Below are 11,262 nucleotides of genomic sequence, written 5' to 3'. Positions count from 1 at the left end.
CAAGCTTGTACAAGCTTAATGAATGCGCACATAAGACTCAAATGGCCATCACCCTATCATGCATGATCATGGGTGATGATGACCAAGAAACGCGACACGTTTCATCACTTTGAGTATGAAACATGTCACATTTCTTGTGTTTGGATTAACGTCCGATCCAAACACATGCAATGCAACACATATATGCTTATCTTGGTCATGTTTTACTTTGCTCATTTTGTTTACACATTTTACATTACCGATTAATCCTTTAATCAATTAAGTCCTTTAATCAATTAAGTCCAATGTGATTGTCCTCTAATGAGAGAGGGGTCAACTAAAAGAATGGTTTAAGGCATGAGAGAGATCATACCTTTGGCTAGGAGGAACCCTCATAAGAGGGTTAAAGCCATTTGAGCACAAACTCCATCAAGCTTAAACACAATCATAAGGCTAAGCAACCCTCAAAACAAATGTAAAAATGAAGAAATAAGGGAGGTTGCAAAATTTCAATGTTGGAATGGCATGTTAAAGACCTTAAAGCATGCAAGCAACACATGCACAACATGTTGAAAGCCAAAAACATCAAAGCTAGTGAAGAGCATTATTCAAGAGGCATGCAATACTAAGCTTAAATGACCAAACAAGTAGCCAAAACATGCTGAAATTTAGTCAAGAAAGGCAAGAAAAACATGCTCGCATGTTGGCTCACAAACAAGGCACAAAACACAACTCTCAAAAGTAATGAAAGAGTGAAGTGTGTGAGAGTGTGACAAGGCTATCTGCACTGAAATCACATACTAAATGATGCCAAAACATGCAATCATCACGTGCACAACATATTAGAGGCCTTAAAACTCAAAGCTAGTAAAGGCCTTTGCACTATAGCTATGCATAACAAGTCTCATATGACCAAGACCACTCAAAATAGAGTTAAAGCATGCTAAATCAGTGGTAAAAACATGTTGGAATCAAACTAACACAAGCTAGAATGATAGGCTAAATCATCAAGTATGCTAGACTAGTGAGCATGATTGCACTACAAGTACAAAAAGCAAGCAAGAGGTGTTCCAACCAACCAAAAACAAAGTTGAAGCATGTCAAAACAAAGCCAAAAATATGATTAAACTAAGCTACAAAAAGGTAGAAAAGCATGCTCAAATGTTAGGCCATCTACACATGCAAACAAGATACAAGGAGGAGAGGTCACCCCCTCCTATTTGGGACCTCAAAACCAACTTTTTGCCACTGAAATTCTCCTGGAATTCAGTGGTTAAAAGGCCAAGAAAAGGGTATTTCAAAAGCTTTGAAAGATGGCTCAAAAGGCTTTACAAGCCAAAAAGCAAAATGAGGAAACCACCCTCTAACCAAACAAGACTCAAACCATCATTTTAAACCCTTAAAAATAGAGTTTTTTAGAGGTTAAAAACCAGCCTTAAAATAGCATGCAAAGGTGGCCAAACAATGAAATAAAGCAAGGCTTTAAAGAGATAAGTTCTTACCCTTGAAGCATAGTAACAAAACAGGAGCAAATCTGAGCCAAAACCAAGCTTAAGACCCCCAAACCAAGCTTCAAGGACCCTCAGCTCCAAGGTCAAGATGTTTGGCTAAGGGGTTGTATGCAAATATGTGAAGAAAACTCACTTTCAAGCACTATATATATATATATATAGAGAGAGAGAGAGAGAGAGAGAGAGAGAGAGAGAGAATTCTAGAGAAAGAGTAAGATTTTGCTCACAAAAATTCTGAACCCTCAAAATAGGGGAGGGACCTCCCCTTATATAGAAAATCAAGCAAAAAGCTTGGTTCCATCCCTCTACATGTATGGAGGATGCATTCAGTGATCAACAACTGGCATAGCTGGCACATAAAATATCTGAAAAAGGAGAAAATTGGCCGTTGGCCATTTTAGGTGGCCGACCAACCACCTCGCCTAGCTGACCGACCACTTCAAGTGGCCTACAAGGGAGAAAAGTGGCCGGCAAGGCCCTTCCCCCCTCCAGGCAAGAGGCACCAAGGTTTGGCCCAAAAACATGGCCAAAACACAGAGGGTTTAGAGGCTCAAAGACAAGACGCTCAGCTGAGACTTTCGGGCGCTCAAAACGAGCACAAACATGCGCAATCATCGAGTGCACAGACGATGACGTCAAAGTCTTGAGGTCGGTTAAAAATGGGGTGCCTACACATGCATGTTTTCTAATAATTTGGCTTGTTTTGGTTTGTCTCACAGTACTAGGTGAGCATTTTATTGCTTTAGCATAGTGCATGAGTGTGATTGTTGCCATGTGAAGCATGATACCATGAGGCTAATTGCTTAATTGCTATGCTTACTTGAATGCTTGTGGATGAAAGCTAATTGCTTGAATTGGGATAATTTGAGCAATGTGCATGTGATATCACTTTTTCAAGTGGTACATATTCAAACATTTTTTGAAACAAACATGAATCGAAATGTTCCAATTTTTGCAAATTAGTCTATACTTGTGTGCATCACATAGTAATGCTAGTCTAATAATTAGAATAAGAGCATATAATGTAAATACGATTCACATCATGATTAGTAGAGGCCGATCTTTGATCGGGCAAGCGGGGGTGCTCAATTCATGGCCTTCTCCTCTCGTACCTAAGTTCCTGAGCTGGGACAACTTGGGAACTTTGGTGATGACGGATAAGTGGCCTTTAGCACGAGTCTTGGGTTTCCTTGATTTTCTAAAAAATATTTAGGTGGCAACTCTGTATCTGGCAAAGTAGTCCATTTTTGACATTTTGATTCAAAATCGATTTTCCAAAAGACTTGCTGGATTTGGACTCTTTTGTGTTTATCTATTTCATATTTCACTTGTGGAATCAGATTCAAAACTACAAGAGTTCGAACTGTGGGGCTAGTCATATCTGAAAGGAGCACGAAAAGTCGAGCTACACTATTGTAGACACCCCATTTTTGACCGACCTTAAGACGCAGACGTCATCGATTGAGTGCGCGATGGTCGCACATGGTTGTGCTCGTTTCGAGTTTCCGGAGTTTTCAGCTAAGTGCCTTGCCTCCGGGCCTCTAAACTCTTTGTGTTTTGGCTCGGTTTGTGAACCAAACCTTGTCTTCCCTTCCCTGGAGGGAGAGAGAGGTCTGTAGACCACTTTTCCCTCTTGTAGGCTAGTTTCCAGTTTCCGGAGCCTTCAACCGAGCGCCTTGTCTTGCTTTCCTTTTGTTTTGGTTTTGAACCTAACCTTGTTTTCGCTTGCCTAGAGGGACACTGAGGTCTTGGAGACCACTTTTTGTGGTCATAGACCACTTTTCCCTCTTGGAGACTAGTTTCCGGTTTCCTAAGCCTTCAGTCGTGCGCCTTGTCTCGGGACCGCTTAATGTTCTCCTCTTGGCTTGCTTTTTGAACCATGCCTTGTTGCCTTGGTCTAGAGGGACACAGAGGTTTAGGAGACCACTTTTGTGGTCATAGACCATTTTTCCCTCATAGACCACTTTTGGTGCCCGTAGACTAGTTTTCAAGGCTTCCGGCTGCGCCCTTTGTCCTTCAGACTTTCGTCTTTCATCCTTCTTAGTTTGTTTTTGGCACAAACCTTGTTTTCCTTGCTTGGAGGGTGGAATGAGGGTTGGAGACCAATTTCTCTCCCTGAAAACCACTTTTCTTCCCTGCCAGCCAGTTTTCTGGTCAGCCAACTGGTCTTAGTGGCCTTTGGACCACCAAAAGTGGTCGGCCACCATGCCACCACCTTGCTTTTGGTGTGCAGACCACCCCTCCCCCTAGCCAACCACTTTTCTTTTTGGGAGAGCACTTTCACTGGTCGGCCGACCAATGCACGTAGCTAGCTTTTCTTTTCTACAGAGTTTGTGGATGCCAGTTGTGCCAGCTGGAGAGCACAGATTGCATCCTCCATACACGTGTATGGAGGGATTTAACCAAGCTTCTAGCTTCTCCAAGAAGCTTGAAGCTTAGAGTTCTATAAGAGGGAGGCTCTCTCTCCCTTTTCCAGGTTCAGAAAAATTTCTTTGGAGCTATACATATATCTCCCTCTCTATATTCCTCTCTCTCTATATTTGTGCCTTAAAGTGTGTTGTTTCTTCACTTTTGCACCACAACCACACACCACCATCTCTGAGCTAAGATTCTTGGAGGTGGTATTTGGGTCATAAAAGCTGGTTTTGGGCTGAAGAAGGTGCTGTTGTTGCAGTGCTTCAAGGGTAATCCCTTTTCCTCTCTTTTAAGCTTTGCTTTGGTTACTCTTTGAGCCATCTTTGCATGCTTTTTGGGCTTAGCTTTCAACTATAAAAAGCTTTATTTTCCAGTGTTTGAAATGCTTGATTAAGGTCTCTTTAATGTTGGGGTTGGTCCACCCCCTTTTGTGCCTTATTTTGCTTTGTTTTGAGCCATGTCTTTAAGCCTTTGAGATCATCTTCTCTTGGCCTTTTAACCACTGAAATCCAGCGGATTTTCAGTGGTAGAAATGTGGTTTTGAGGCCTGAAATGAGAGGGGGTGGTCCCCTCTCCTCTTGTCTTGTTTGTATGCATGGAGGTCCTATTAAATGAGCATGTGTTTACACTCCTTTATGGCTTTGTTTAAGCTTGTTTTTGTGACTTTTTGGACCAGATATGACTCTGGTTTGGTTGTCTCTTGAGTGCTTCATACACTTGTAGTGTAATTCTACATTGTTAGCCTAACATGCTCTATACTTTGGACCATCATTCTAGCCTATTTTGACTACACTCCAGCATGATTTTATCCATGTTTTGCCATGCTTAAGCTCTATTTTAAGTGTTTTGGGTCATGCATGCCTTGCTTTGTATAGCCATGGTGCAATCTTGCTCATTAGCTTTGAGTTTCAAAACCCCTAGCATGCTTGGAATGTGATGTTTGCATGATCTAGCCTCAGTTCTCACATGATTTCAGAGCACATTCCACTGCCATACTCTCACATTTTTCACTCCTTCAATGTGTTTGAAAGTTGTGTCTTCATGCCTTATTTGTGAGCCAATATGCATGCATGTTTGCCTAAGCTCTTGAGCTCCATTTCAGCATGTTCTTGACCCTTAACTTGGCATGGTTAAGCTCTATCCAGAGCTGGTTTAGTGGTTTAAGCTTAGTATTGCATGCTCCTTATGTATTGCTCTTAACTAGCCTTATGCTCTAGGCCTTTGAGCATGCCTCATTTGTGTTGTTTGGATGATTTGGCATCATTTAACACTTCATTTCAAAGCACGTAGCATTTTCATATTCTCATGCATGTCACTCTTTAATCGCGTCTAAGAGTTGTGCCTTTACGCCTTGCTTGCGAGCCATGAGTTGAATGTGCATTCCATGCTTTTTGTGCCTAGGTTTTGTTGAGTTTTGGCCACTGTTTTGAAGTATCTTAGGTCTGTCCATGTTTGGTTTGGCCATTTGAGCATTGTCTTACATGCTTCATGTATGATGCACTCCATTTGCCTTGAGGCCTTAGCTTTCAACTTTGCCATGCATGCATCGTTTGCATGATAGAATCTTGAGCATGCCATTCTAGCACTCATGGAAGAGCATTTTGTTTGCATGTTTTTATGTACTATTGCATGTTGTTACCTTGCATTGTGGTTGCATGTTGTATTGCATTGTGTTTGTATGCTCATGTTGCATTAGCATTGTTCGCATGCCATTAGCATTGATAGGTTGAGCATATTGCATGCATTGTATTGTGTTTGGACTAGGCCTTGATCCAAACTCAAGAAACGAGGGACGTTTCATACTTGAAGTGATGAAACGTGCCTCAATTCTCGGTCGCCGACCCTCTTGATCATGCATGATAGAGGTTAAAGCTCTTATGTGTTACTTGTGCATTCATTTACATTGAATTGTGCAATCTTGGCTTCTCGGCCATCGTGCATTACGATGCTCGGTTGGTGGCCCGAGAGTCAAAAACAGCACTCCCTTGAGCTCATGAAATGATAGTGAGAGAGGTTGTGTACACATTTCTTGAAAATACACTACCATGCCCCTTCTTGTTCTCTGTTGCAGCAAACTGGAAGTGTGGCAGAATAAGTGGTCGGCAGGCCAGTAAAAGTGGCTGGCCGACCACTTTTTCTGCTCTGCAGCAAAGGTAAGTGGTCTACAGATGGTCTACACCACCAACAACTGGTCGGCCACCCTCCTGGAGGTCCCCATGATGGAATAGAAGCTATCTGGAAGCTTGTACAGTGTTCTGAGAACAAATGCAAACAGAGGCAAGTTGGGGCATCGCGATGGATTTCCGAACGAGGCGACCGAGCATGCATGCACTTCTCGCCCTGAGAACCTTTTCTTAATTCTTTACTTAGCTTCTTTGCTTAGTTAACTAGTTTGATGGTTTTGTACTTAATTAGGTAATGCGTTTAGCTATTCATTTGTTTTGTAATAATTAGTTAACTAGGATTAGTTAATTAGTTTCGTTTTGTAATAATTAGTTTAATTAGCTTAGAATTAGCTAGTTAGCTTGTTATTCGGACCCTCCGTCGAGAGGGCACAACTGTTGTAATAAGTGTGCGTGTGTGTGATGCATGTCTTCTAACCCCCATTTCTTTCTCCCTTTTATTTATCAGCTTTCGATGATTAGTTTTAGGGCATGTTTCAATTAGAATCCTTATGTTCGCATGTTTGCATTATTCATCTGTCTTGCATGCACCGGGCTCGGCGCAGCATGCTAACTGCATTGTATTCCAATACCAATTTGAATACATGTTATCTAGTCGCATTCACATGACATCTTAGAATAGCCGAGCCTACCTTAGTCGCATTTTTGCATGTGTTGCATTAGGCATTCTTAACATAGCTAGGATCATGCATTGATTACTAACTAGCTTCTTTTTTGGCTCGGAGTACCAGGTAAGTGTTTATGCTTTAGCACCCTTGCATGCGTGTAAGTGTTGCCATGTTTAGCATGCTTTCCATGAGGCTATGTGCTTAACTGCTATAAATACTTGAATGCCTATGGATGAAGGTTGGATTGCTTGAATTGGAATAATTCATCAAAATGCGAGTTTTAAGCCCATTTATGAGTGGCAAAATCATGTTGTTTCCTAAGCCCACTTGAGGGTGGCAAAATCCGCGTCTTAGCCTACTTGCGAGTAGCACTTTCAAACAATTTTCAAACAAACAAACATGAGATGCTTTGTTCCAATTTGAGTGATTTAGTCTATACTTGCATGTTGTGTGCATCACATAATAAGCTATCTAATAAACTGGAATAAGAACGCATGTGTTTTCAAAAACAACATATCATGTTAGTAGAGGCCGATCCTTTGATCAGGCGAGCGGGGGTGCTCATTGCATGACCTTCCCCTCTCGTACCCAAGTTCCCGAGCTGAGGCAACTTTGGTGATGATAGACACATGGCCTTAGGCACGAGTCAGGGTTTCCTAAATTTTCCAAAACAAAATATTTAGGTGGCGACTCTGAAATCTAGCAAAGCAGTGCATGTTTGGCACTTCTTGATAAAAATCAGTTTTCCAAAACGATTTGCCGGATATGGACTCTTTGGTGATTTATCAGTTTCACATTGCACTTTGTAAGATTAGATTCAGAACCGTGACATGAGTCCGAACTGTAGTAGCTAAGAACGACAATTCGCGCCCCCGCGCGCGGAGTGGAGTTTCGGGCAGTCTACAACTATCCAGTAAAAGTGCCGGCCACTGATGTTCGTTCTATCCTGCAGCAACAGAGGACAAAAAGAACACAAACCAAAGTATTCTTAGGAGATGTTTGTCCACCCTACCTCTCCTTATCAACAAACAGGTCAAAGGAGGGGTAAGCTTGATTCGCAAGTCATCAATAAACGCAATTTCATTGTGTGATGACTTATGAATCAAAGGATGCAATTCAATAAATAGTAAGGAAAGACCAACAAAAACCTCCTCCCTATCATGGATTGATCAAGGGAAGTGGTTGACCTTGGAAACTTGAACCATTTCATCACTAACAAGTATGAAATGACCCAAGTTTTCATGTGTTCAATTAATGTCCGATTGAACACCAAATTATTTTGTTATCTTGGTCCATCTTAATCCCAATTTTATTACTTCATTTTAATTACCTTCCATTCCTTAATCAATTGAATCCAATAATGAGCTTTAAGTTCTCTAATGGAGAGAAGTACCAAACCAAATGTTGTTTTAGGCATGAGAGAGATGTTATGCCGTTGGTAATGAAACTCCAAAGAGATTAAACCATTAAGCACAGCAACCTCAATCTCAAGCTTAAACAAACAATTGGTTTTACACCACTTTCAAAGCAAAGGAAAAACCAAGAAATGGGGGAGGTTGCAGAGATGCTTAGAGGTGAACACAAGTATAGAAAGCAAGAAATAAATACTATCAACTCAAATAGGTTGGTAGTTAAGGCCTAAACCACCAAGCTTATGAGGACCATTACGCTACAAGCATACTATACAAAGCATAAATGAAGCTAACTCATAAAAATAAAAATAAAAAGGGTCCTAAAATAGTCCTAAAACAATCCAAAAAAGTGCTGAAATTAAGACAACTATAACAACTAGCTAAAATATTGAGGAATTAAAACTAGCACACAAGCAAAAGGAGAGGAGGCTAACCCCTCATCTTTTGGGACTTTAAAACAGGATTTTTGCCTCAGAAAATCAGTGGTAAAAAATTCAAAAAAAGTTGATGAGAAGGTGGGAAACACAAGGGCAAAGGCCTTAAAAGCAAGGTTCCAAGAAGGGTTGTCAATCCCTCTACCTTTGATGGCCTTAAACCATGAGTTTTATCCCAAAAATACAGGTTATAAACAACTCAAAAACAACAAGAAAAGATAGAAAACAAGTAGTGTAGAGATGGTACAAAAACACTAGAATGTATACCTCTTGAAGAAGAATAATTCCTTGAATTCCCAAACCGCTATTTCACACTCTCAAGAGCCTCAAGAGCTAAAATTCAAGCCCAAATCACCTCAGCAAGGAACTCTCTAGGTTTGGTTTAGAATGTTTGAGCAAAGGCTATGTAAGTTGCGAGAGAGAGAGAGAGAGAGAGAGAGAGAGAGAGAGAGTTATAGAGAGAGAGAATTTTTTCAAAATTTTGCTCTTCCAAAAATATTTTCTCACTCCTAAATTTTTCTAACATCGCAAACCAAAGAGAGGGTCATCTATATATAGAAATATATGAGAGACCCTCGAAAATATCCTTACAAACACAGCTAGAATGGTGCATGCATCTGTAGGGACAGTGGCAGAAAATATCTGGTTTTTAGCACTAGTGGCCGGCCGGCCACTACATTAGTGAGCGGCATGCCACAATAGTGGATGGCAAGTCCCTGTACGCACAGACCTGAAAAAAACACTGTTTTGGTTCAAAACAAGGCACAAAGTTTGTCGATTCGAAATTGAGGTTTCCTCCTAAGGCAATCGAGCATTGGACAAACGTACATATTCATCATTGAGCGATCAATCATGGCACCCAAGTCTTAAGGGCCGTAAAAAATGGGATGTCTATAATTGCCTCTCTTTGACAAAGCTCGAAGTCATAACTTGATATGAGTGAATATCAAAGCCTGAAGACAACCCATTTTGACAAGCCGTAAGACTCAGGCAAACAATCAAAACATAAATAAAATTGGTTGAGCTCGCAAGCTGCCTATGTATCCCTTTGTAGGAAATCAAACCAACGTAGTTCTGGGGTAGGATGCAAATGATATGTGCGAAAAATACTTTGAAAGCTGGACTCACACGCTTCACGAAGCTGGCTATTTTGAAAACTCATGATCATGCAAGATAATGCACTAAGCAATAACAAGAAGTCCAAACACGTTTCACGTGGGAAGAACTAAAAATGCACACTTTAACCACGCCAAAGCCATGAGAAGAGGGGAGAAAAACCGCTCAGGGACATGTTTCACACGTCCTGAGATACTCTAATCACACTAAAATCGTGAGAAGAGAATAAAAAAAATCGCTCAGGGTCACGTTTCACGCGTCCTGAGATACTCTAATCACGCTGAAATCGTGAGAAGATGAGAGAAAACCACTCACGGCCACGTTTCACGCTTCACGCTTCTTGAGATAAAGGCAAAAAGTATGAGATTGTACAATAAATACACAATGTAGTGAAAGTGTGCGATAGATGCACGAGGTGAACAGGTGCGATAGATGCACCTAGTGAACAAGTGCGATAGATGTACAAAGTGAACAAGTGCGATAAATGCACAAAGTGAACAAGTGCGCTAGATGCACAAAGCGAACATGTGCAATAGATGCACAAAGCGAACAACTGCGATAGATGCACAAAGTGAACAAGTGCGATAGATGCATAAAGTGAACAAGATTACAAATCAATACAGTGACAACGCATGTTCCATACAAGATAGACAACCGACGTATGATGTTAATTGAAAGCATGTTCTATGCAAGAAACAAGAGCATATTTTATGCAAAAATTGAAAGCATATTCTATGCATGAATCATGAACGATACAGGGCACGTGTGCAATATAAGTGTATGTAAAAATGCATATTCTATGCAACAGAAGAGAACAAATATGTAGTTTGACAGAACGAACAAAAGTGATGTTCGGCGACAACCTTCGACTTCCCCCTCGGAGACTTTGCAACATGCTCAAAAAGGATACACCCTGTTCATATTGGCAAGTGGAGAATGGTCACGCGCCAGAACACAATAAGTATTGGGAACGACACAATCGAAACACAGTTTCGAGCTCCTCAAAAACCAATCTGGACCTAAAAGAGAACCTCTCATACACTACTAAGGAAAAAGAGGAACAAAACAGCACTGGCTGGCCACAAATGAAGGTTGTCGGCCACTAGTAGTGGGTTCCCGGATTCATTATTTTACCTCGAGTCTTCATATACACATCACCTACCTCATTTCCTCACACACCCAAGTTCGAAAACACTCTTCCTCTCTCTCTAGGTGCTTTCTCTCTCTAGATTTGTGCTTTATACTCATTTTCCAACGCCCTATGCAAACTTTATTTGTAAACCCTCTTTGATCCTCTACATTTTGAACCGATCAGATTTTTTTTTCATTGATCTTTTTGAATTTTCATCACTTCGGGCTTGTTTCCCTCAAGTTTCTTTCAGGTTTTGCGAACTTTCCCGAGTTTTGACTTTTTCTCCCATTTTCTCTCTCCTCGGGTTGGCTTTTTCAAGTTTTCCCTATTTTTCTTCATTTTCTTCACTTTTTCACCAGTTTCCACCCACTTTTTAGATGGCAAACGATATTCCTCAAACCGAGGCCCTTCTAGAGGTTCCACCTGCACTTTCACCCCCTGTTGAGGTCAAGGAGTCAATGGTCACTGAGAC

This window comes from Camellia sinensis, chromosome 6, assembly GCF_055761805.1.
Source record: "Camellia sinensis isolate YWXY chromosome 6, ASM5576180v1, whole genome shotgun sequence".
NCBI classification, from domain to species: Eukaryota; Viridiplantae; Streptophyta; class Magnoliopsida; order Ericales; family Theaceae; genus Camellia; species Camellia sinensis.
The sequence above is the reverse complement of the archived record's forward strand: the minus strand, read 5'-3'. Positions refer to the sequence as shown.